The 27422-nt window shown below is 47.5% G+C and overlaps 1 long non-coding RNA gene across 1 annotated transcript; it reads left to right on the forward strand.

The window, feature by feature from the left end:
- The first annotated feature begins 333 nt into the window (after positions 1–333).
- LOC122183956 lies at positions 334–20975 on the forward strand. Its single transcript, XR_006180456.1, has 5 exons — positions 334–385; positions 11301–11384; positions 14516–14792; positions 18201–18357; positions 18907–20975. It is a non-coding gene; the product is annotated as an uncharacterized LOC122183956 (long non-coding RNA).
- Positions 20976–27422: the final 6447 nt, after the last annotated feature.

Here is a 27422-nt window from a genome sequence, read left to right on the forward strand (position 1 = left end):
CGAGAGACAAAGACTAAACGAGGCTGAGAAGATAATGAGACAGCATGAGCTGGGCTCCTGGCCTCAGCACTGCATTTTGTTCTCGAGGTGTTTGTGAAGGGAGAGGGGGACCTCTGGAACAACACCGGTTGCTGTACCGGCATTAAAGGCGTATTTTGGCATGCACTGTTGCTGACTGGCTCCTTCATTGTGCTTTTCAGCAGAGAGGCCAAGACAGCTGAAATCCGGCTCTGCTGCAAGGAACAGCCACCGCCACCATGTGAACAGCCATAGGACACGTGATACGAGCATGCCCTGCCCTGCCTCCGTGCTGCTGCTGACCCACAGGCGCCAGGAGAAGCCTGGAGGGAGCAGGAGCTGTGATTTGCACCTCAGGAAAAGCCAGGTGGGAAGTGTTCCGTGCTTTCACAGGTCAATTGTTAGCTTGCTGCAGGGTGTTGCTTTCGTGATGTCACTGCTGGAGAGGGAGCTCATCCCCGCGCAGAAACCCCTTGCAAAGAAATGCATATTTTGTTTTGTGTAGTCCTTCCCTCTACTCCCAGAGTAGAAATGTCCCTACAGTGTGACGCAGTGCAGAGACACATCGGTCTGTTCCCACAGACAGCCCCTTGCCCTCAGGGTGTTGGTGCAGGAACCTCAAGCAGGCCCTGCTCCCAGAGCTCTGCATGGGACATGGGACATGGGACGGGTGCTGTGGAGTGAGGTGCCTGCAGGGGATGCAGGGCATGGCCACTTCTCATGGGCCTGACACGCAATTGCAGGGCTTCTCACCATACCCCCTGCCCTCTCCCTGTCCCTCCAGCTCCTGCACTATTTGGTGTGTATATGAATCCAGCTGTGAGTGAATGCAGGCAGGTGTAAAGCCCGGTCCTAATCCCCTGGCTGTGCACCGGGGTTCCTGTGGTATACTTTGAACATGTGCTTCAGATCATTGTTTCAGTAGGTAAGACCTGCTTCTCATCTGTGTGAGCCAGTGTCTTATACGTGCTTTGTGGGTTTTCCTAAAGCAGCCTAAAATCTCTTAATCCTCCCTTTCTGCCTCATATCTCTTGCTGATTGCAGTTCTGAGCCCTGGGGCCCAATGATGGCTCCTTTCTGTCACGAGAGAGGGGTTTGGGTTTTTTTTTTTTTTGCTTTGACGGTGAATGCAGCTGCTGCCAGCTGGAAAAGGGATGTGTGACAGAGGCAGCACGGGTCCCAGCTGCTGGGGTGGACGGCATTTGGGTGAGGTCTGAGACATGGGTGCAGCAGCGCAGCAAGTCAGCCAGAGCTGCCTCTGTGGCCTGCAAGCAGCCATTAGTGCTGAGCAGGGCAGGACTCTCGAGGGGGAAAGAGGAGAAGGGGAGGTTTCTCCTGTTTCAAATCCTCTCCTCTTACTAATGGGGACAGGTCATGACCATGGGAATAAGGCACGAGGTGTTGATTCATTGAGCTTTTTCTTGTAATGCTGTAGATCTTCATTAATGTTCCCAATTGTGCTTTCTGCTGTTCCCAGTGGGGCCACTTAATGACGTAAAGAGCTTAATAAGGAGAAGCTGCGGTCACAGCTGAGGGGAAGGGTCTGGAGTACTGCTGCCAAGGGCTGGGCTGTTTATCACATGTAGCATCAGCCTCTAAATATTTCCTACCACTGGGACTGAGAGAATCACTTTGCTGAGGTTATCCTGTAAATCTGGCAGGGCAGAAACTGAGACCAAGGAGTGACCGTACTGCGCTGTAAAAGTATTTGGCAGGAATCTGGAGAGGGCTGTTTGTTGTTATGAGCTGTGATACGCGTTGTCTGTGGATGTGAAGTCTTAGATGGAATGCAGTTGGAGTTTCTCCTGGAATTATTATTTTTTTTCCATGTCCCTTTCTCATTCCTGAGGGATCCTGGAGCATAGAACTTGCTGATGCTGATCCCAATGTAATGGAGCTATGGGAGCCTGAGCCCTAGGAAGCATGGAAGAGTGAGGAGAGAGAGGAATCTGTTGAGTCTGTGAGAGCTGTGTGCCCTAGAGAAGGACAGACAGAGGAGGCTAGAACCCAGGAGAATGAGCAGGCATGCAGGCATAGGCAGGAGTCTTCTGGCAGTTCATTAAATGGCAGATAAGGGGGGCTGACACTGGAACCTGAGAGTCATACTTGTGGTGCGTTGGAGTGCTGAATATGCCTTAGGCTTGACTTACAGGTGTTTTGGTGACTGTAGATGTGCTTTTTAGCTATGTGAATGTGCCATTATCCTCAGACAGAGATCTCTACATGTGACTGCAGTAACTGCAGTTGCTTTGCTTTGAAACTCCTTATGCAAGTTTAGAAGGGATGAAAGGCTGCATCTGTAGCAATGCAGAGTCATTTGCTCTATGTCTGTTGGAAAAGCATTTTTACTTTCCAGCTAGAGCTTGGACAGGCAGGGCGAGCTCAGGCAGTTAGCACAGTTCAGACCTGGAGGTGTTACTTCAGCAAAAAGTCTGTGTGAGGGCACAGCTCCAGTGCACACTTCAGGCTCTTTCCTTCAGATGTCCACCCAAGAATTACTCTAGCAGAGCTTGTTGAGTGTTCCCTATTATTCAGGATGCTTTCACTAGCACACTGGTGTGTAGGTGGACAAGTTGCAGCCGGGGCAGCAGTAAGACACTGAGCACTCTGGCTTATTAAGCATAGCTACATGCCGAGCTCTTATAACTAGTGTGAATTGATGTTCAGCATTCAGTGCAGAGCAGATGTTAATGGAAGGTCATCAGAGGCTGCTCTGCAGCATAATTATGCGACTATTTTGAGCTTTCTTCTTTGGTTTTAATGCAGATCAATGCTGTAAATTGTCAAGAATCATGAAGTGAAAGTGTCTGTGAGGCATCTAGACAAGCCTTCCAGAAGTGATGGTTCTTGTCTACTGAACTTAAAAATTCAGCACCTGAGACTCCAATTTCCAAGTGCTTGGAGTGCTTTCCCAGCACTGAAAGCTTTACCCAATTCCAAAGGCTGGGTCATGCCACCAGCATAAAAGCATCTTCCTCTCTGTTTAACCTCTCTGTCGTCCGGGCTCAGCAAATAGAGCAGTGCCCAGCCAGACAGCTGTGCTGCCCCATGTCTTCTAGGAAAAACCCTGCAATGCACAGAGCAAGAAGGATTGCTGCATTTCTCCTAGCTGAGGAGTTCCAGGGAAAAAGAGGGACTGCCAAAGTCAGGTGTGCAGGGGCTCTGTGCTTCCCTGCTGGCTCCTGTATACAGCACAAGGGCAGGCAGCTCAGCCTGCAGGAGCCCACCTGGTGAGCTGAGATCGGGCTGCAGTCAACAAGTCAGCTGGACTCCATTCTCAGGACAGAGTTATAAACGGGGTTCTGGTTTCTTGTACTATCTGCCTCTTATTAATTCAGTCCCTAGAGTGATAGCTGTCATGGCTCTTCTCATCTCCATTTCTTTGTTCACAGCCTGCCTGTGTGAGTAATATACCCAGGAGTATTCCTTCTGTTTCCTACTGAGTGTCCAGGTGTGTGCAGAAACTCCTGCTGTTGCACCCTATGCACGTGGTTGTCAATTTTGTCTTTCTCCAATCCTTTTAACCATCTGATTTTTTTTTTCTTCTGTCTCATCTGAGTCTCTTTCCCTCTTGAGAGTGCTCCAAAACTTTTGTCCCTGTCCTAACATTTCATTAGGATCACCCTCCACATTGAGGTTATCAACGATAACTGAAAGAAAGACGTGCCTCAGTCCTATTGATGAGGTGCTCCATTAATTCCCTATCTCAGCCTCACATTGACCTCCATCCCCTCTGGTCACTTGCAGCCAACTCCTTTTCGTACCCACCTACAACTCTTACACCAGTTCTGTCTTCTCCAGTTCAGCAAGAACACTTCCCATTTGGTGTAGTATGGAGGTACTGTAGCATACGTAGAAAAAACCTCACGCTCACCTACCTTGTCAGAGAAAGGTGATTGGCACCGACTGCTTTGGGCAAGTTAGGTAATTTTATGTTTTCATATCCAGGGATTTCCTTAGATTGTTGTCTGAGGAGATCAGATCTCTCTCCTTGAATGCTTTGGGGAAGGGTTTCACAGGAGATGTACCAATGCTTGCACAATGACCATTTCTTCTTCGCTTTGTATCTTGTTCCTGCGTGCTTCATTCCATGCCCCATGTGCTGTGATGGAAGAGACCTGCTGGCCAGTCCTCCTGCATTTGCCCTAAAACATATCCATACCGTTCAAGTCAAACAAATTACACAAACTGCAGCTGTCCAGTTTACTTTCCCCTTTGCTCTTGAACTTTACTGCATGAGAACAGAAACCTTGTGACAGGGCACATGGAGTTGCTGCTGCCTTTGCAATCAGTAAAACTCACATGGAGGCTGCATTGGCTGATTTTCCAGAATGATGCTGTATCCTGTGCTTGGTTCCGTTATCCACCCGATCTCTTCTCTCAGGCTTACATCTCTGTATTCAAAAACTGGGGCACTGTGCTTCCCTGGTTTGTGGCATACCTCGATTCTCAGTTCCTACACAGTAAACAGCAGATCAGCACTCTTGATTTAAAGAGTTAAGGGATATTTTGCAAGATCTACTTCAATATCCTCCATTCTACACAGCTCTCATTGCAATGACTCTACTTTTTTCCTGCAGCTTTTGCTGACAGCTTTCTTTGCTTCTCTCACCTTTCTTTTCCCCAGTACTTAAACACTTCATTTAATTTCAGTAACTTTTTTTGGAGGAGAAAGAGGTGATTTGTGATTCAGTGAAAACTGGAACTCTTATCTATGCTTTTCCTCCTTGTTTTCAGGTGCAGGGTCCAGATATCTTTGGCGCCCTGGGCTTTGCTGTGCACCAGCACAGCTCTCCCTGCCCAGAGGCTTCTCTTTGCTAGGGCAGCCATAAATTTTTGGCGGTGACGTTGCTATAGCGATGGTGTCCGATCTCTCTCTGTTAATGTTGCCCTTTTGGAAGGGCCCTGAATAGGCACTGAGGTAGGTAAATGTATGCGGTGACACCGAGCGGGTGATTCTATTCTGACAGATTCCTGCACCGTTTGTTTCCAGGCTTGTCTGAGGGCCGGGACGCGGTGTTGGGCTTTTTGTCCCACGTGCTGCCCTCGCGGGGACGGAGTTAATGGAAGCCTTGTTCGGAGCCGCTGGGGCAGAAATTTTTTTGCTGAAGGAGACAAAAGCGGGACGGGCCACCTCAGAGGTTGCTTTGGGAAGGCCGTCTCTTGTGGGCTCTCAAAGGAAATGGAAGATAACACTCAGCCCAGGAGATTCATCGCGTGTTTTCCGGCACCCTCCTGCCTGCCCCACCGTCTTGCTCTTGCACATCTGCCTCCTATGGCATCCCATTGCACGAAGGCCAGATCCCCTCTGTGCTTCTAACCAGGCCCTTTGCTGTAACATTTTACCCAGCCCCGCTTCTTGAAGCCCTTGGAGCTGGGAATGCAATAGCAGCCACATGTGGCAGGGCAGCAGAACAACCCCAGCAGGCAGAGATGGGTTGTTCTCCTGTGGAAGACCTCCAAGGCAGAGATTTAAGCCTGCAGTTACGCCAGTAGTGCTGAGCGTCTGCTCTCTGGGGACAGCAACATTTCATCCAAAGGGAAATGCAGTCAGCATAAATTTATCAGTGTGGGCTCTTTAGAAGTGCTTCATCACAATAAAGTATGGCCTTTCGATTCTACCAATTTCTGAAACAGGAAATAATTTCTAATGAATAAATTACTGGATTTAGCCGATTTCTGCTCTGTAAGGGCTCAAGTTTTTCAGGGGTGCTGTGTAAATCTGGGGGGTTGCTTGCTAGAGTGCATAGAAGGAAGAGTGTTTTGTGGCGAGTGGAACATGGAATAACTTTTTTCTATGTTTTCTAACTAGTCATATCAGTCACCCTTATAGCTGTGCTTCTGACTAGGGCTGAACATGTCCTGTGGTGCAAATAACTGGATCCACCCAGTTGGGTGGTGGCATTTTTGGCATTATATCAGTTGTACGTACTGATGCAGAGATTGTTAATCAAAGGCCATCCATGGGCTCTGATCAATAGAAGACCACAGGCCATGGGGTTTTCTCTTTTTTCTTCTTTTCCAGGAGACTCTTTTGTTTGTTTTTTCTTTTTTAATTTCCTCCTTAAGCTTTCCTCTCATCCAAATCCTTTTCAGTGCTGCTCTTTTTTTCAGAGAGAGGAGCCATTTCTTCAGAGACAGCAGCATGTAACTCGTATTCACCCAAGAAATGAGGGTTACCTCAGTTGGACAGGCAGGATGCTCAAATGGTGGCTGTGCTTTATGAAATGCTCTGAGCTGTGTCAGGAAGAACATGCTGCAGAGCTGTAGAACGTGGCTCTTGCTAGGATGTTATCTGGGGAAAGCAAGACCCCTCCTGTTGTTGATATAAACCTATCAGGAGCGAACTGGAAAACAGAAGAGAGGAATGTATCTGCTTATGTATTTGAAGTGGCTGCTGATACAGAGTGGGAAACAAAGCCATCTTGAGTGTCAGCTAATCTCCACTGGACCGTGTTTTGTCAGCTGGATGCTGGTTTGGCAAACACTTGGATCTGCGACATGGCATGTATTCATGTGAGCGGTGCCACTGAACGCAGCAACGCTTCTCACGTGCGGATGCTTTAGAGGGATGGAGAGCCTAATCCAAGGGATTTTGTCAGGGTTAAATAAGGACTTTCCCTGAGCCCAGTGTTAGGTGCCTACCTTAGTGGGCAAGGGGGTTCTTCTTACCTTTAGTCCTCGCTGATTTGAGAGGGCTGTTGGTTTACTTGCTCCTTTTGGTTTTGTGAAAGGGCTCTTTCTCTCTAAATATACATTATAACTTCCCTTTGCTTTGCTGGGACTGGTGGCCCACAGAAGCCTGCAGGGCCTTGTTTCTGCTGCAAAATGAAAGATTCTTTTGTCATGCAGAATCGGAGTTAAAACTCCAAACACAGATCATTTACAACCATATAGCTAAGAAAGAAACTGCTCTCAATAGCACACAGCAACACTGTCAGCCCCTGTAAATAATCCCCTACACCCTTCAGCACTCTTACCAAATAAGTCTGCCTGAATGAGTTGGGATGCTGTGCTTTATGGATGCCACTGCCCATTCTACAGCCTGGACGTTTTTTAAAAAACCCAGAAACCTTCTGATATAATACTGCCATTTAAGAGAAATCAGAACTGAAAAGCAGCTGTCAAACTTTAATTTCCTGGCTAATGAATGGCCACGATTCCATTCTTCAATGATTCTTGACCCTAGAAACAAAATGTATTAGCACTCTCAGATTTTGCACAGTAGTGCTAAATGGGGCATGTAATGTACTAATTTAGTGCCTCTTTAGCATAATCACAACCTACGTGCACAGCTACATTTCCTTGGCAGGCAGCTTTCCTAAGACCTGCAAAGAACTTACGTAGGACATTTCACCCTATTATTCATTTCACTGATGCTTGGGAATCAATATATGTGATTTTTTTCCCCTGTCTTGTCCTCCACAAAAAAGCATGAAATCATCCATTGATCTTCCTGGGGTGATTAAAATGCCAAGAATTCTGTGCTTTTCTCTGCCTGCAGTGGGGAGCTGTGTTTTTGCTCTGTGTCCAACCTTTGAGTCTAAAAGCTTACAAAATGGTTGAGTTGGTGTATAAATAGTACTTTCCAGAAGAAACACAGGGTCTGTGGGAGCCAAAGCTGCCATTTAGCTCAGTGCTTGGAACAAGTCATGTATGATCAGTGTTCCTGGTAAGCACCTGTGACTCTGTGGCGTGCCTCGTTCAACAGCTGCTTCCAATTGTTTGTGATATTTTTATTTTCTATTGTTTCTCATTGTCACCTTTACCCACAGAACGCAGGATGGCTGAGGTCAGGGACATTTCTGCAGGTTTTCAGTTCCAACTCTCTGCCCGAAGCTGTGTCAGGCAGGGCACGTTGCCATTTGGTTTTGAGTACCTATAAAACAGAGATTCTTTGGGCAACTTGTTCTGCTGTCTGGGCACACTCTCAATTAATTAATTAATAAGTAAAAGCAAAGCCACCACATTTTCTTGTGTTTAAGCGCAAGCTGTGTTTCAGTTTGTACAAGTGCCTCTTGTACTTTCTCTGGGCAAATTTGAGTCTTCCTTTGCACTGTTCTAGCAAGGTTTTGCTCTGCTCTGTCATCTTCCCTTTATAAATTAGTGCAAATGAGGGGACGTTTACAATGCACTTTCAGAGGACTGCGATCCAGATGGAGATACAGAGAGATCCTGAATACGTTACTGCAATGCCACCCCAGGATCTCTGTGGCGGTTTGCCTGCTCCTGCCTGGTTTACACAGGCGTACGGGGGATGTCTGCCCTGATTCTGTTACAGAGGCAGGCTCTCCACTTCCACAATGCAATTCAGCTACTTTTTTTTTACTGCTTCAGCATTTACTGGGTCTAAATGGTACTGCAGCCTGTGTGAGGAGTTCTGCCTATCTGTGTGATGTCCGGTGAGCAGAGAGCTGTGTGTGCCATGCTCCTGCTTGGGATCTGTCACGGAATCAATCCCTTTATGCATGTGCAGCTCAGACAGAACTGCACACAGCACTGTGGGGGCTCAACACAACCTGACTGGGACAAGGCATCTCCCCAGCAGACCTGCCTTGTGCTGGAAACAGGCTGTCTTTGTGGTTACAGGAGGAGGTGTGAAGCTCCGCACCTCTTTCTGCTCTTTGAACGTCTCAGCGCTGCTGGAGGTGCTCAGCCAATTAGTGCAGCCAGTCCCTTTCTACGTGTTTTTATTTCCATGTATAGGCTGCACTATAGAGAGAAAAAGCTGGAGACGTGCCAGTCTTTCCAGAAATTCAGGAAGAGGAAATGGGATTGTTAACTGAAATGGACTGCGCTGGTGATGCAGTTCCTTGGGCAGGCAATGTGTGCCGCAGCACTGTTGCCCCAGCAGATCAGGTTTGCTGCAGCTCCTGCAGGACTGGGGTGTGCCACAACAGCTGGCACTGTAAATGTGGGACGCAGGCCTGCTTGCTTATCCAGGTGAGAACCTGGGGAACAGGCCAGGTTCTGTTATGTGTTACCCTGCATTTGTGTGTGTGACTGAGACCTGCTGCAGCAACACAGTTTAAGCGTTTCATTTGTGCTCAGGGCTCTGCACTGTGGAGCATCTGATTGATGTAGCAATTTTTCTTTCATCTCCGGTAATAATTAGCTTTAATACTTAATTACAGCCACATTTTAGACTATAAGGATGTTCTTTGTGATAGGTGCTAAATAAGTTACTATTAAAATAGTAATTAACTACAAAAAAAAAAAAATTTCCTTAGAATTGCCATGTGACATGCACACAACTTGCTGCTGCTCCTTACTGTGGAGACAGAAACCTGCCACTTCCTACTGATGTCTGTTCTGCTCTGAATAGAGTCAAATCTGTCTGCTCAGTTCAGAACCTGTTTTTCACGTGTTACTTTTGAAGATGGTTATCTTAAAATGCTATATTATCACATCTACAGGCCTTAAAATGTGGCTGAGCCTGAGGACTCTTCGAGACAGCAGGTGTCTGTTCAGCAGGGTTGTTGGGTCGCTGTGAGTAGGGAACCCAGCTTCTCTGCAAACCTGGGAATGGGGCGGGAGGCACAAAGCCTTGTGTGTGAGTGATGCCCAGGCCTTGCTGTTGTTTGGAGGCTGGCATGAGGCGTGCTGTCCCTTGAGAGGATGGGGAGGAGGCAGTGCTGTCAGATGTGTCTTTGGGGTCACAGGTTGCCGGGTCTAAAACCATGGGTCTCAGGACGATAAGAAAGTCACAGACTATGCATTTAAGGTCAGGTTTTCTAGGTATACTCTTCCTCTTGTAGCTCTGTGTTGGATGTTTCAGTACCTTTGATGAAAACTTCTGCTCTTTTAGTAGCTGACTTAAACTTGGCCCCACCACCCTAACTCAAACTTTATTTGCCTGCCAATATTCTCTTTACGGCAGCTAACCCAGCTGACAGTTAATGAATCTAACTCTTGCCAGAAGTGAAAAAGTGCACTGAGGTGTGGTGGACCAGGAAGGCATGTTGAATTCTCAGCCATTAGTGCAGCAAAATGCTGCCTGTGCCAATGGCTGCAGGGTGAAGGTGGGAGCAGAGTTAGAGCAGTGCCAGGGCTGTGGGTGAGGTTTCCTGCTAGTAGCACTGACAGCAGTTATTCCTTATGAGCCTGGGCACAATCCAGGGCAGTGCTCAGAGCAGCCAGGCGCTGGTGCTGGAAGACGGGAGTGCTCTGCTCTATGGAAAAACGATGTGTGAATGGCAGCCGAGCCGGGCAGCAGAGGCTGAACGTTTTTCTCGGTAGAGATTACTCGGTGCCACCCACCTCATCAGAGCTCACCCACAGCAATGCTGCTTCTCCTTTTTCAAAGAAAACGTGGGTTGTTTTGCACGTGTTGCACGTAGTTAGCAAACCTGGTCGTGGTTTGCAGAGGCTGTTTCAGCTGCCCAGCACCTGCAAGCCGCAGGGGTGCTCTGCACCCAACCCTGGGTGGCATATCCCACTCGTGCTCTCGGCAGCTCCGTTATTTCTTTGCGACAACAGAGGGCACCAGCGGCCCTTGCTTAGTGCAGGGTTCTGCCCTCCCGAGCTCCCCGGGACGTGCAGGGCAGCTCCTACGCCTTCGGACTCGTGGGAGAAAGCTGCCCTAACACCATGCACATCCTGCTCCTCAGGTCTGGGAAGATGCGTGCAGTGAAGCCGGTGGTTTGTTCCCACTGGGCCAGCGTGGGTGTTTGTGAGAATGTGCAAGTCTGCAAAGAGCAGTGCTTTGGATACAGCTGGCAAAGGTACAGCACTGTGAGTGGCTGGGAGCAGGGAGGGCTTGCACGCAGGAGAGCACTGCTGGGCATGTTTTATTCTTCCAGTGGTCATTCTGCATCTCCAGCTCAGCGGGGTTCAATCCTGCTGCCTGCACCCAAGCAGAAGCTACTAAAATGTCAGGAATCAGTTAGTCTGCAATTAAACAGTTTGGATCTGAGGCTAGGTCTGAATCTGTCCTGCATTACATCCGTTTGACCTCACTGACAGCTGTACAGCACGTGACAGTTGCCTGCAGGGACGACCCTGAGCTAGCTCCAAGCTACTCCCTGCCAGATTTCCCACCAGAGCAGGGAGGAGCGCAGTGCAGACTGGCTGTTTGAGCCTGAGATCCCCAGCAAACCTGTCAGCCCTCAGAGCTGATAGGCAGTCCACCTAGAGGTAATCCCAGCAAAGTGCCCCCAAGGGTGATCCAGGTATGTTCGTTCCCCATACAGTAGGAATGGGTCTGCTTCCAGTCTGCTCTGCCACTGATGTGGAAATCCTCTCTCCTCCCACTTACCCCCTTATGTTTATCACTTCTGCAGGTGCATGCTGGTGTAGGCTGCCTGTGGAGAGATGCAGAGACATTCAACTGTTATTTGTTATTCTCCTGAAGCACAGCGAAGCAGGTAAGCAGCAGGCACTGTTATTTAGGAGACACATCCTGACAATGTCAGGTCACAGAGCTGTACATGTGAACCATAACCTAGAGTCCATACTGGGGCCCCATCCTATTCGGTCCTGCAAATTTGATATATCTTACTTTTTGCAGAAGGACCATTTGCATACCAGAAGGTTTACTCACATGAGCATGGGATGTTGGATGGTCTTTTTATCCGCAGCCTAGAAAAACGAAGGTCCCAAGCTTCTTCTACTGCCAGGGGACATGTGAAAGCTTTGAGCACGTGCTACAGAGATAAGTAGAGACATATGCCTTATGCCAGGCCAAGATGTTTTTATAAAGAGCTTCTGGCCACGTCTGGTAAAACATTTAATAACTTTTCTGCCAGCAGCCAAAAGGCAGTCATATATTTAAAAGCAGCAATAAAAGTTCCTATGTGAGTCAGAGTCCTACAGAAATCCTGCTAGTGAATTTCCCCATGGTAGCCTGCAGGACTAGCTGGAAAAAAATACCACAGAATTCTACTGGTATTAAGTATTTTTTAACAAGTCCTTGGAAGTGGCATGGAATGTCTCTGCAAAGCCCCTGAAACCAGATTCCAGGCTGTGTGCAGCCTAAACAGCAATGCTGGTACTTTTTACTATAGCCACAAATCCTATTTCACTCCCAAGGGATCACAGAGAGGCTAGTTTCAGTGTGACCTTTAAGTGGCATCTCACTGGCTTATAGTAGACTGTGCATTAGTGCATATTCCTTTAACCTGCAATCCAGTGTGCTCAAATGTCCCTGCTGCAGATGGAACAAAGTGCTGCCCTGACATGTGCGTGGCCTGGCCTCAACTCTCCCTTCTCCTTTCCTGCTGAGCTCTGCTCTTGTAGTGCTAATGAAGTACATCTTCTTTTCCTTTCAAAGTCCTCAGGTGATCCCTTTCCGCATTGAGACCCTGGGCTTTTTTGGAAATGAATCTCATTAAGATCCAAGGCCATGAAAGCTTCTCTGCTAATTCTTCCTGCTGCTAAAGCCTTGTCAATAGCCAGCATGCCCTGGTTTGGCTCTGCTGCAGGCAGCGGTGCTGGAGGCCCAGCGCTGAGCAGGCACTGGTATCTCAGAGCAGCTCCCTCTGACTCCTGGCACACGAGGTCAGGGATGCAGGCACTTGCCCTCCTGCTGCTTTCCTGCTTATGCAGGAGTGATGCTAAGAGAGGGGGAGGAGGGATGATGCACATGTGCTTTGGTACTCCTCCATCACTGTGCTGAAGTAGCAAGTTGCTCTCTGATCGTATTTTGCAAGTTGCTTCCACACAGCCGTGCAGGTCTGGTTTAGATGCCGATCTTTGCAGCCTGTGGAACTGATCTGGGAGCGCTGCTTGGCCAGAATTCCCCACTCACCACCCCAGGAATTTGGCCTCCCTTTCCTGTGACCACGTCCCAGGCAAAGATTCTACATGGTGCTCCTGCAATGTGCCTGCTTGGTGAACAACCGTCCTGAAGGTGTCTGACCTCTGTGCAGCCGTGCCCTTGGCTGCCTGCTCTGAGCACACAGGAAAGAGACAGTGACGCGCTATCTGGTTACCAGCCTCAGCCATCACCTTTCCTCCTCCGGGCGCAGGATCTCCCTCCTGAGTGTCAGGAGAGACTCATCCAGGAGAGCGTTTGACAGGGCAAACTTAATACCAGCCTGTTATGACTTGTTGCAGATTTGGGTAACACATGGAACAAACACTCTCTACAACGGCACGCTTCTCTCCTTGGAAGCCCTGGAGAGCCCTTCTGGTCTCAGCTTGCTGTCCCCATTTGTCATTCCCAGAGGCTGGGGGAGGAACTGGGTGTGAGCAGCAGATCCCATGGCAGCACACTGCCTGTGTGCAGCATGCCTCGGGGTCACTCCCACGAGGATAGCTGCAGTGCCCTGAGCAGCTGCAACCAGTTCATGTCAGCACAGATTTACTCATTGTGGGTGTGATTATCCAGCAGGACAGCAATCAAAAGCAAGATCCCTCCAGCTTTGGACCGTCATAGGGTCTGTTGAGCAATTCAGTGTGTTTATCTCATAATGATAGTGCAACCCTGAGGCTTGTCTCTTTTAGGGCCTCACCAGTGCGGTGCCTGGCTATTATATCAGAGTTGATGTTTGGACCCATGGGGTCATGCTCCCAGGAGGAGGGGAGGTGACAGTGCACGTTGTCCTTTGCGTTTGTCTCCCTCTGTGCTTGCATTTTTTACCAGAGAAGTGCCAGAGCTCTGGGGCATACAGGGGAATTCAGGCTAAACAGAACACACAGAGCAGCTCTGTGTTTATCTTCTGTTAAAATCCTACAGATCTAGGATGGCACTGGTGACGTCTGCTCTTGTCTGTGTCTGTACATGCGTTGCATCTTGTGAATCAATGAGCATTTTCCAGCATGGGTAGCATAGAGAAAAACATAATTATTTTTTTCTCTGCCTAATGATAAGCAAAGAAAAACACTCCATTTGCCCATCGGATGCTGATGTTCCCTGGCTCAGGCATAAGCGGTGGATCTGCTTGCAGCACTGAGAAAACAGCATCCATCCCCTGTGCAGGTTCTCATCCCCAGCCTCAGCGTCCAACCGGGGAGCACCAGCAGGAGGGGATGGTGTCCTGGGTGGCTGCGCAGCTGCACAGGTCACTTTTTGTTGATGGGATGTACAGATGCTGGCATTACCTATGCAGTGGTGAATTCACATTGCACAGCAGTCCACGCAGTTGTGGTGATTCATGGGGAGCAGGAAAACCTACTCTTATCTTCAGGGAAAAAACTGCAGAGCTTCGGGTTTCAAAGCCCTCACTTCAGTGGAATTACAGGTTCAAATCCTGAGAGGGTCAAACAAGGTCTTTCTTCCTCTGAGACGGATGGAGTGTCACGCAGTAAATTGCCTATGATTCTCTTTGTTAGATGCTGTGTTACTTTTAAAATGCATCATGACAAATCTTGGCTTTCTGCAAAATAAATAACCGCATCATTTATCAAAAAACGTTTGCTTTCAGAAATGTCGCCACTCTTTTAAGGCATTAGAGACTCCTGGGAATGAGAGAGACCAGAAGAGCACAAGATGCCACTTTTCTTTTCTTACTCCATTGTATTTGACATTTCACTTTTTTCTGCTTATTTGAAAAAGCCCCGGTGAGGAGTGATCCCAGGCTGTGGCATGTTCCAGCAGACGTGGTGGAATGTGACAGCAAGGAACACACGCTGCCTGAGCCTCCCTGGGGAGATGGGAGCAACAATCATGCTCGCTTGGTGTCCTTGCTGCCTGCAGTCACCCTGCACAGGAGGAGCCCGGTGGTCACTCTTGTCCCCGCAGCAGCAGACGTCGCCCATCAATGCTGCTGCCAGGTCTCTGGTAATGGAAGGTTCAGCTCCCTGGGACTGGCGGAGTCACGGCATCGGGACTGGTAAGTGGGGAATAACCAGCATGTTTCTGCCCCCTTAGCTGATAGGAAACATCCAAAGCAGTACTGCCAGCTGGAGGTCCTGTGCTCATTTCATACAAACCCTTGCTGCAGAGCAGCATGCTTGGCTTTGCAGTAGGTATGTTGCACACAACACAGGTATGCGATTCCAACAAGGAGGCTGTCAGATGTGAAAGCTATTGCAGCCAAATTCCTTCTTAAAGAGTTCCTCAGGAATAGCTGTCTGCAAAAAGTCTGGCAAGGCAGGGGAACAGCTTTGAAACTTGGTATTTTTCTTCTTCTAAAGATACCTCTGATGTTCAGCTATTTCCCCGCACTTATTCTTTGCCTAGGGTAGAATATAACTTACCAGATGAAATGTTAAAAACAAATAAGCAGCAAGTGTATTCAGCAAAATCAACTGTAGTTTATTTTATAGGATGTGTAACAGTATCTTATTTTGTGCTTGACATTGCAAAAGCTCCTAATGTCCAGCTAGCACCTTAGAAACGTTTTTGAAGAGACAGACGAGGCAAGAGGCATTGCAAGCTGCTGCTGTGTCTTCTGCTGGATGCCCTCAGTGCTTTTTGAACAGGCAGGGATTGGCATCCCCTGTTTACACACGGGAAAACAGAAATAAAAGAGTTTATGGCTCCTATTTCCAAAAGCAGTCACTAGCTTTGTGTCTGTCTTTTTGGTGCCAAACTGTGAGAGTTTTTAAAGTTCTGGCATGTGTGCAGAACAAAGACCAACTGTTCGCTGGTTTAACTGGTTTGACTTGTACACTGCTCTGCTGAAAAGGTGCCTTAGTGTGAAGTTTGCGTAGCACAGTGGAGAAGCAGATGTTCCCTTCATCCCTGTTGCCCATCAGGGCTGGATTTTAGCAGTGCCCCAGTCGAAGCCAACAGTGTTTGCACTGTCCAGCACTGCTGAGAGCTGGGCCAGGTGTTAGATCAAATGTCTGGAGCTGAGAGTGTAACATTTTTTCAGATGTGCCTCTCAGTGATTTTTTTCCAGACAGATGCGGGAAGTCTGTGGTAGAGCTGGGAACAGAGCCTGTTCCTGTGCTGCAGGAGGCTGTGTGTCTGACAAGACACAGGCACAGCCCTGCAAAGTAAATGTTGTGATTTCATGGTGGGAGCTGCACGGCACCTGGCAGTTGCACCAGGGGATTTTTCCCGGTTCCCGGGTTCACAGGGGTTTGCGCTGTGGCTACAATCTCCAAACCTCTGAAATTCAGCAGGGAGAAGGGCTGGTGCTTCATTTTGGGCCTACTGTGACAGTGCATCTTTCAAGAGAGTCTTTATATGTTAGTGTGTGCTGTGGGCTGGGTGGGCAGCTCCCTGCTGCTCTGTCTTTTCCTTACTTGGATGTGTGCACTTGCACAGCACAGATTTTTCTGTCCTGCAGCTCTCATGAGTTCACATTCAAAGATTACTTTCTCAAGACATTCTATTTGTTAAAATGTGCTGTTTCCATAGGTTGCACCTGTTCTCAAGGATACCACCCAAGGATAAACTCTTAGAGGGCACAAAGCCAGCATCACAAGTGCAGTTTCCATGGGAAATGCAGGCAGGTATATCTTTACCTGCAGCTCAGAGTATCTGTTCCATTCCCCTGTTCTGCAGTGTGCCATGGAACATCCAGTTCCTGCAGCAGAGAAGGGCCGTGGTCTCCAGAGCAGTGAGGCTGCAGCTCAGCTCCCTACAAAGAGAATTTAAAACCACATCTCAAACCCCCCTCTGCCAGAACAGGCCAGAAGTTGCAGATTTTCTTGATAAACAGTCAGGCTTCATTTTCTCTTCATTTCTCTTTTTAAAAATGCTTATATTGTGCTACCATTAGGTAAAGAGTGGAATTCTGGGCTTAAAAGCAGGTCTGATACTCTTTATTTAGTGGAAGACTTGAGCTTTTTTGTCGAAAATACATCCATGGAAAGAGTCCACTGAAGAACGTTCTGGTTAAAAGTATTTCGGCCATCTGCCATAGGAAGGAGTTGAAAACCTCTCAGACCTTTCCTGCTGTGAACACGCAGGATTTTCTCTAGCAAAAGGCTGAATCTTTCACCTGTGGATGAAGGCTCCACTTTTTGATCGATGTCACTGTCACTGAAACACGTAAATGCAAAGGAGTTTGGGTGAAACTCTAACCGATGTGCGGCAGAGAGCAATCGTGGGCTGGCAACAGGATGGAATCAGTGACCTAATCAACCATTTCCCCCTCTAATTGCAGTGATTCTATGGTTTAAAGAATTACACAATGTGTATTTTAGTTGGAACAAGACACTATTATTGAGTAAAGTGCATAATAATTGTGTTTCAGGAGGTGAAATAAATGTCGATCACCAGGCACTTTAATCCATCATTGTACTTTGCTAAATTACTTAAATTGCACTACATTCAATACTAAAATTACTTGTAATAAAGTGATTGCCGAACTGACACTCACAAAAAGATGTCTAGCACCTACATTTGTTTTCCTAATTGACAATTTTAGGCTTCAGTCTAGGGAGGGAGGAGAGCCCACAGCCTTCCCTAGAGTTGGTAGGAATGGAGGGCACGTAGCCCCGTGCAGAAGCAGTCTTTTAGCAGTGAAGAATGCTGCCTGCATGAAGCGCTTCCAACTTCCGTTAGCTTTCAAGCCTTTGCTTTGGTCACTGGGTAGGTCCGTTTTGCCTGCATTTCCAGAAACATTAGTTTTTGGCACAAGACTTCCCTGTAGTGATACTCCACTTGTTTATATTGCTCTGCACCTTCTTCCCAAGCCATTCACTAATTAATATCCAATTTGCAGACTGGGATGGGAGATTTGGTTGAGGATCTATAACATGATCCTTAACCAAATGGTCCAAACTTGCTCCTGAGTGGGGAGGAAGATGCATTCCTCCTGCTCAATCTCCAGTGGCACTTTGGAGGCAACTGTGACTTTTGTTTGTTCTTCTTCCTACAGTCCTTCCGCTCTGCAGGACTTTAGTTGATAAAAGGTAAACATAAAGGGAACTCTTGGTTTCAGTTCCTAATATGACATTTAGATTCCGCCTACCTAGAACTGTTTTTTTAATTCATGTAGTACTCCAAAGATGTTAACAAGCTGTATAATTAACTGATGCTGAGCTAAAGTAGGTTTTTGTTTTTCTAAAACTTCAGCTAATGTCTGTGGTTACGTGCTTGGGAGAAGACACAGGTTGTTTTTTTCCACAGGCAAAGCAATGCCCTTCTGCAAAGGTATGTAACTCCTTTCTCATGAGATTGAATGAGAAGCTGAGGATATACCTGTTCTGTACAAGGAAAAACGTTTTGTGGTAATTTGGAAATGAAAATTCAGTTAGAGCTTACAATAATTTTATTGCTGACCCTTATCTTTGGAAAACTGTTTTCCTTTTGAAGACCAAAGTCTTTTTTTCTTTCTCAGGGCTTTTCTCAGCCTCGCTTCAAGAAATGTAATTGAAACACGCAAGAACTTCTTTTTGGAGGAGAAACATGCACTACATCCAAAAACACTGGATTTCAGCCCTCTCTTGATGTTTCCATGGCCTCAGTTAGTGGGATGAAGCCTTTCTTCATGGCAGGTGACTTAATTTGTAGGGTTGCTGATTGTCTTAACGAGGTAACACACGCTCATCCTGATATTTTTTTCTGCCTTTCCTTTACGTGAAAGGAGATGTGAATGTTTCCTTCATCAGCAGTCACTATATAACATATTCACATACTGTGCAGTCTATTAAAAAGTTTCAGTAAGTTAAGCAAATATGAGGAATTCTGATGGGAAGGAATTAAAACTGTCCAATTTTTTCTTCCAAAATAAATATGAAAGTTAATCTGAAAAAGTGAAGAGTGCCAAATATTCATCCTATGTGCTAAAGTGACTCATGGTGAAGGCAGACAGTTTTATAGTGCAATTTCTTGTGCTGGAAATGGATAGCTTCCAAATGATACTTATGAAACAATTAGCTGTTCATGGATAATCAGATTTGTATGGAAATGTAAAGATAAGTGATTTAGCTATGATCTCAGTTGCAGAGTGACTGAGGGTGGTGGGCCATATTCCACAGCAAAAATCTTTTGCTGAAACCTCCTGGATTCAAGCACCTAACAGCTCCCTTGACTTTCTTTTCTAGAATGACACAAGACAGATTTGCATCTTTAAAGATCCTTCCTGATTTTGCATATAAACAAAACCTGACTTAAACGGTTCAGCTGGTGATTGTGAGGGTTTATCAGGTCTCCATTCACCACCAACCTCAGAGGGAACTCTGCTGTGGGCTGCTAGAACACAGGTAACTTCTTGTACCTATTTGTCTGAAGCTTAGGAAGGGGGCAGAGGCTGGGTGACCAAATGACCAAAAAATGTCATGAAGTCTTTTTGTATTTTAAAGCTGAAGTACTTTTCAGTCTTACCTTTTTTTCTTGAAGTTATCCTGCATGTGATGGAAGTGATGAGCTTTTTTACTTTCCACATGTCGCACGGATCAGGGAAGTGATGCTGTTTCAAAGGGACGACCTGCAGCACATAGGACCCAGCCAGCCTGACTCCATCCTGCCCAGGACAGCCAGGTTTTGACTGCCAGTGTTCTGAAGCTCTGTGGATTTGCCAACTCATACACACAGCTCTGAAAATGCATGCACGTCTCCTATGGCCTATGCAGCACCAGACTGGTTGCATGGAGGGTGATAATATTGACAGTGCAGAAAAGGTCTGTCCTGCATCTTAAGACACTGCCTGTGATACTTCAGCAGAGCTCTTCTCCCACCTCCACGACCTGTTTGTCTCCAAATTGCCAAGGGAGAGAAAGGCAGCAGGCAGCCAGATGAGTCTGGCTGGTCTCCAGTGCCTGTCAGTATCATCCATGGATAGTCTTCCATGGAGATGTTTGTCCCTGTATTCTGTTCACTGGGCTTCTCTGTCTGGTTGACCATGTTTCTTCTTGAAGTGGGCCCTTTCTGCCCTGCCTTTGCCAATGTGCTTTGTTGAGTAAGTGGAAGACATTGTAATGAGGGCTTACTGACCCCAGCCTCGAGATATATGGGAAGGAAAAGGTTTTTTTGTGATATTTTCAGCTTAACTTTCCAATTCCAAAGGCCTGGAAAAGACTGGTTGGCAGCCAAGCCTTGAGTGTATATTAATCTGCCTGTGTCCTCCCTGTAGGTTTGCCTTTCCATGGAACAAACCACAAGGGCACTGTTAATGATGCTGCAGAGATAAGAGAAGTTCTCAACCCAGAGGGAGATCCCAGGAGCCTTGAAACAGTTTGGACCCTTGTCTAAAGCATGAGGAAAGCCTGTTTCTCTAAAGCAGATATGGCTGTGTCCTGAAATCCAAGGACCAGAAAAATGCTTGCATTCTATTTAATCTCTAAGATATCACAGATTCAGAAAAATACTTAGAGGTCTTCCAAGAAAGCATTTGTAGATTTGAGTGTGCAAGCCTGTGAAAGTGTTCAGTTGTCTAGCAATGGTAGCATATGCAGGTAAAGGATCTTTATCTGCTTTAATAGTTGTTACTCCTCCACTGAAGCTGGAAGAAAAGGGAATGAGTGCCATGATCCTCTCAGCTATGCAATAAGTACCTGATGACACAAAGGCTCTGGGGTGACATCCTGCACCCTGCAGCAGGTGTTAAGTGCAGAACTACTGATGGTAAAATGCTTTGGATGCTGCTTATTGTGGAGGCAGAACCCAACCCAAAATCATGTAACTGGCCTGCTGAGACAGTTTTGTCTCAAAGAGAAGCATCCAGGTCTGGATGACACAGTTGCCTCGCAGGATGATTTCATCCTTCCACCTTTTCTCATCTCTTTGCTTTTGCTGTTGGATAAGCTTGAGAGGTTGTAAGCTGGGTACAAGGAACTCATTTATGTGTCCAGGCTTGGCTTCTGCCTTGTGCTTCTGTCAGTATCTTCTCCATGCCTGAATGCTGGTATCAGAATCACTACTGCTAATACAACAAATGAGGGAGTTAATTGTGGATTTGATGCCATCATCTTTCAGAGTAGACTTCATCTGTGTTTGTGGCTTGGCATCACCCTTGTCTTGCACCCCTTGTTCTCTGAGGGGCTCCTTGGATCTCTGCTTCTCTGCTGGTTTTGGGTGCTGGCTCTTTAGCCAACACTTATGAAGACGTGCTTGTTGTTGCAGGTGCTGTGGTTTGTCAATGGTTTACAGGCTGGTTCAGCCCGGTTCTGTGACTAGCAGGGTGGAGGGATCCACAGATCTGCGCCTCCAGAAAAGGGAAACAGGGGACCCCAAAATAATTGAAAACAGCGGCAACGATCTGAGGGGAAACAAACTAATTTACTAAATATAATATCAGCAAAATATAATGAGAGAGAGAGAGCGTGTCTGAAAGGTGAATAGGCTTCACCACAACACCGAGGTGAGAAGTGCAGTCCAGTTGAGCCAGTGAAGAAGAGCAGATGGAGAAGGACAGATGGAGAAGCGCAGGCGAAGAAGAGAGCATCAGGTGACCTTGCTGGGAGTTGTATCTCCTCACTGACCACAAAGCCCCCTGGGGAAATGTAGTTGTTGTTCTCCTCCGGACAGGCACCCGGAACTTGAGCGTCAGCAGTCAAACCCCCAGTGGATCACATGATGTTATGATGTGGAATACTGATAACCAAAAATCATAAAACCATGACATGGTTGCAGTGGGAAAGTGTCTGTGCTGTTGACTACAGAATGTCTGGAATGTGGGTCAGCAGAGGCTGGATGGGTCTGACACTGGCATTGGCCTTCTTCAGTTTGTGGCCCTTTGCAGCACCCTTCAGCTCACTGGTGGCTTCTGCCATCTCCTGAAAGCCAAGGAGCTTAGGAAGGAATGTTGAGCTGCCTGTGAGGCTATGCACACAGCCTCATAGCTATCCTGCAGGCAGGAGCAGAGGTGAGGCACACACAGAAACTGATCTAAGAGAGTTGAGTGAAGTTTATGGCTTATGTCCTCCTGGGACCCTTTGGGTCCTCCTGGATCCTGTCAATTGGGCTTGACTTGGGGCTGGCACAGCTGGGAACTGGTGGGATCTGCCTGTGCACCTCCTTCAGCTCAGCTCAGCCTCTAATCAGAGAACTAAGGGGCAGCCTTTCACTCTCCATCAGTGCTCTGAGTGAGTCTCCCATGTACAGGTAAATAACTCTCTGCAAAGTGATGGCCAGGAGCCATCTTCAGGGTATTTACCAGTGTCTTGGTATCCATTTCAGCAAAGCCAAACTCCTATGGCCTTTGATAGTCCAAGTCCAAGATCTTGGTTTGGATGCTGGAATTCTTCGGAGAGAAGACCAGTAACATGGCTGTCTTTGCAGTCCGTGCTGATGAACATAATTCTGCTATAGTTGTAAGGGCTTCTTGAGCCCTCTTGCTGCATAGCACATCTCCCACCATTTCCACAATGTTGCTGATGACGATTTGTGCAGTTGTTTGGGAGAAGTCCCGTCTTTGAGCTAAGAGGGTGACGGTGTCAAGCTTCATCTTCACTGCCTGGGCAAGAAGCATAAAATCATAAAGTTTATAAAAGACCACGAAGGTCTCCTGATCAAGGCACAGCCAACCCACAGCTTGGCCCAGCCACTCCTGCAGCCAACCCAATGCCATCATGGCAGCAGCTCTGCCCTGCCAAGTGGCCCAGTGCCGGTCACACACCCATCACTCACAACAACCACACATCAGTGTGCAGTGGGCACTGTCTGTGTTGAAACCAGGGCATGGGGAGGGCACAGTGTAATGCCCACTCAAGTGATGGCAAGTAGTTGTATGCACTTGGATACTTTGGCAAAACACAGTTCTGGGAACGGTGAAAAATATGCACCTTGCTTTCTGTTTTGATAGAGGAATGTGAGAACGGGCTTTCAAGATTGCCAAAAAGATCATCAATTTTTTGGTATATTTTCTATTCCATTTTCAGTCAACATAAATGCATTTATCTGCAAATTTTCAAATTGAATGTGTAGAATTGCAATCAGATATTCAACTCAGAAATGTGACTGTATCACTTTACCAAACTTTCATAACACCTCTCTCACCACAGAAAGGTATCCCTTGCTTCACAGTCATCCCTCATTCATGTCACTGCTTTTTGGCAGTACGTGCATTTGTGAGCAACTGTTGTCAAAGATGAAGCACAGAGTAAAATTTCATCAGGAATTTCTGATGTAAACCTTGAGAACCCACTAAGAGCTGCAGCCACTGCAGCTAAACTGGACTGATGCATCAGTTTCACAGAAACAAGGTCAAACATCCCAATAGTTCTATGTTTTTGTTGCATGTTGTGTATGTTTTAATAAAAACATTAAAAAATAAAATAAGTTTTGTTACTTATATACATTAAACATGTTATGTATTTTATAAAGGCTGTTCCAAACTGCCTGCTATTTTATTATATTGACCCAAAACATCCGAGGTGGAAGTTGGTGGTATGGCAGTAGGGGCTGAACCTTCCCACCAGTATCCTGGTACGTGTTCTTGCCATGTGACAGATGGCAGCAGAGGGGCAGTCTGACAGAACAGTGTCTGACATGGAAGTGCATATGGAGCAAAGGTGTATCACTGAATTCCTCCATGTGCTGTCTGAGCACAGGAGAACTGCTTTTTGCAGGCTAAGTAGATCCTCAACACCGCAGTGCATGGCCAGGGATGGGGAGAACTGTGCTTTGCTGAGGCCCTAGAAACCTGCTCCCTTTGGGATACACAGCAGCAAAGGAATGGGGTGGGACCTGGACGCTTTCCAAGGGTGCCCTCTTCACATCGTGTCCGCTTTTTGGGTTGGGAACCCCACTGCATCACCTGGGCTGCCCATACCTCTTCCCAAAGTCCTCCCCAGGGCTGCCACGGTTTTTCCCCTCCCAGAAGCATGCTCGTGCTGCACAGTGCCCAGCTGCTCTGCTTGAGGTGGTAAATGGAAGAGGAAGCTGTTTGGCTTTCAGAGCTTTGTTTACTTATAGGAGGCCTAACAAACATGGATGTTAAGGCCCCCCTAGGGGGTCTTTCTTATGATGCTGGGGCCTGTTGGATTAGGCAAATGAGAGCCAGAGATTTGCCTAATAGCTTGACAGGCCATGAGGGATTAGACTTGTGGGCTGGTGTAAACGTGTGGTGCAGAGGTGCTGTGGTGTGGATCTCTCCTTAGCCATGGCTAAATGCCTTGTCAATGTGGGTTAATCTTGTTTGCCTTGTCTTCCATAATGCTGCCTTACAGGACACAGCCTCTGTCCATTTAATCACTGCGAAATGGAGCAGTAGGCTTTTGTTCTGTGTGTTCAACTCCTGCATTACACAGCGCTTTCAGCGTTACAGGCATCAGTAATTAACAGCAATTTTTAACTGGCGTTGGCTCCAGCTCCTGAACTAGCTGCTCCTTCAGGACCAAAAGTTCCATTCTGTTGGCTGAAGGCAGCTCCTTCTGTGGAGGTCCCACCACTATCCCTGCACTGTGGATCTGCTGCTCCACACTCCTTTACCAAACATTTGCATGAACTGTGTCCATGTTCCCAGGTAACCCAACAGCTCCTTCCCCTGAGCAGGAATCCCGCTGTGTCACATTGCTGTGCTCAGGAGCTCCGTGATGCCTGAGGGATGCACCCAGAGCACCCAACCCTCACTGGAGCACATAACAAACTGGTGCCTATCCTCAAAAGCAGTGGGCAGTTAGCTGCTGAAGTGCCAGGGCTGCAAAAGGGTTGTAAAGGTAGCACATGCCTCTGTTCCTTGGTCCCCTTTGGTCCCCGGTTCTTTTTGCTTGGTCTGATGGAGTACAGTGCTGTCAGTACTCAGGGTTCACAGAGCACTAAGGCTTTTGCAGGACCTCCTATGAATGGAAGACTTCTGCTCACAGCCAACTCGGAGAAGAGCAGGCACCTCTGCTGTGCTAGGTTTGCCCCTCTCTGCACCAGAGCACAAGCCATGATTGTGTCATTAAGGTGCAGGATCCATCCCAACTAGCCCTAGATTTTTAGATTTTTGTTTTCACATTCCCCTGCTCCACATCTTCTGCCCTGACTTCCTTATACCTACACCAAAAGCCTGGCAAAACTGGGTCCAGCACAGGAGCTGGGCTCCAAATGCTCATATCCACTGGGATGTACAGCCACAAGTCTTCCTTGCCAAATGCTTTTTGGAGCTGTGAGAGCCAGGGAAGCTCACCGCAGGTGTTCCCCAGCACAGAGGCAGCCTACTCCAAGGTGATTAGAATCTGCAAGGCACTGGCAGGAACAGTGCAGGTGGGAGGAAAAGAAAAGCTCTCACCAGTCCCATTTTCCCCCACAGTGGGCAGGCTCTTGCTCAGTTGTGCAAATTGCCCATGCACTCTGGGGCCCTCAACCCTGGAGCTCAAACTGCTCCCCAAAAAGTCCAGCAACTACTAACCCTGCTCTGCCCTTCACTGGGTGGGTGGCAGAGCCACAAGGAGTAGGCAGAGGAACAGCACCTGTCAGCAGTGCCAGGTGGCAGCTTCCCATCTGCTGCCTGTGCTCATGTGCTAACCGCAAGCATCTGGGCTTAAGACCAGCTGAGACAGTGGGGGTGAAAAAGGGCTCCGGATTTGGCCCTGATACCTTCGGTCAGCCAGTAGAGAAAAGCTGCAGGTAAGATAACATCCAGTCTTCCTGCATGAACAAAAAGGGCCTGCAGAGCTGTGGGGGTAACACTGAGGCTTGCCAGCTAGCTGCTTGCAGCATGACCTTCTGCCCCATTTAGGGGTGAGCTGGGGCAGGTAAAGCCCTGGGCTTTCTTGGTTGTTCCTCCATGTGAAGCACCATCTGTCTCCCATCCAATTATCTGTGCCTTCCTTTCCTTACAGGTAGCGGGAAGTTTAAAAGCATCATGTGAGTACAAAGGAGAGCTTGCATTTTGGCCTGGGAGCTCCAGGAGCAGCCCCTGCTTTGCAAGGTAGGCCCAAGAGATTTTGGGGTTAGGGGATGGGTGTCCAGCTTTGTGGCTTGCCTGGGCAATTGACACTGATGGATGTCAATGGGTGCAATTGTTTTTGTGGAATTGAATGCTGTGGGAGGGGTGCCTGGATATCATCTGTGACTTTAGCATATCCTTCCTCAAGAGTTTGAGTTTATCAATTACTCTGTCCTGGAGTAGCCTTACTGTCTAGCAGAGAGCTGCTGAGGTAAAACTCCAAATTCCCAGTACATTGGGAAGAGAATCTATCACTTGTCCTTCATGGAATTCTGTGGGCTCTTACCTCTTGCTGTGCCTTTGGAGACCTGTTTGTTCTCTGATTCCCTTTCTTTATGGCTCAATCCAAACTTGTTGGAGTCCTTGTACTTAGGCAACATGCAAGTTTTGCATCATAAAGAGGTTTCCTAATAGCCAGTAGTGCATCCTGCTGCTCTGTGTTTCTCCTTGCTGAAAATTAAACAGCCTTAAAATTAGGAGCTGAATGTCTGCATCTGGGGGTCCTCGTGCATGGCTGGAGATTGGAGTTTCTGCCTTCTGAAGTAGTGATCTAAGGGTTTGGGGAAAAGACAATCCCTAACAAATATTTCCCCGATCTCTTTTGCTTTGAATAGTTCAAGTCACAGCGGATGTGTACATTTTTGCTCATAGCTTTCCTTGTTTCTCATGCCTGCACACTTCTGTGTTATCTCAGATCCACTACTGAGAAAGGTTTTCAGGTGCTTCATTCCCACCTGTGCTTTTGGACCATTAAAGGGGAGGACAAGAAAACAGAAGTGAAGATTTGCTGCAAACAGAGACGTTAGCCATTTTCCTTTGCTGTGGGAGATTTGATGCAGGTCCTAGTGCTGCATTGCCTTGAGTATTTAATCGGTATAAATAAGATCTCGAGGCAGAACCCAGTCCTGGTCCAAAGCGGTGCTCACCACTGTTTTCTTGGCATCCTTTAGTCCATCCCTTCACAACAGACTTCTCATTGCCAGACTTTGTCTTAGGGTGGTAATTACAGCAACAGGCTATAGAAAAGGAATTTCTCCCCTGGTCTGGCAGCAGACCCTCCTGGGTGAATGGTCAGAGCTCACACTTCAAAAGCTCCCTGCAGAAGGTAGCATCCATGGCCAACTGAGCTCATGGCATACCCTGTAAATCTGCACTTCCTGGCTGCACGTGAGCATGCTGGGTGTTGGGAAACCTTCAGAACTGTAAGCAGAGAAGGAGCCCCATTAATTCCTGTCTAGACTGGCTTCTGAGCCCAGGTTCCAGAGATGAAAGGGCACTTTATTAAGACAGGGCATAAATCCACCCTGCCAACAAGTCCACACTCCTCTGGATTATTTACACCTCTCTCCCTCCCCCTGGTCAGTGCCTGTCCCTATATAATCTCCATTAAAGTTCTGACAGGATTAAGCCAGTATATCTTAACCTTAACCTATCAGGCTCTGTGTGCTTTCGTTTCTACTGTGTCATAAGGAAGACTTCATGTTTTTACACAGTCTGAAAAAAAGTAGGTGTCTAAGGAAAAGGAGCTCGTTGTCTGGGATGGGGTGCGGAAGGCATGGGTGTTTCAGGATGGAGCCTCTGAGGAGGGCAGGCATTTTGAATTCAGAGATCTGAGCATTGAAATTCCTGCTGTGGCTTTGCTCCTTTCTTTCCTGCCATTGGAAAGTTTCTACTGATGGTCTGTGGTTTGTGTCGTGCTTATGGCAAGAGCCGCAGCCCTGCAGGAGCTGGGCAGATCCTGTCAGC

This window comes from Lagopus leucura, unplaced genomic scaffold (genome assembly GCF_019238085.1).
Source record: "Lagopus leucura isolate 7727_CA_CO unplaced genomic scaffold, USGS_WTPT01 Super-Scaffold_100021, whole genome shotgun sequence".
Classification (NCBI taxonomy): Eukaryota; Metazoa; Chordata; class Aves; order Galliformes; family Phasianidae; genus Lagopus; species Lagopus leucura.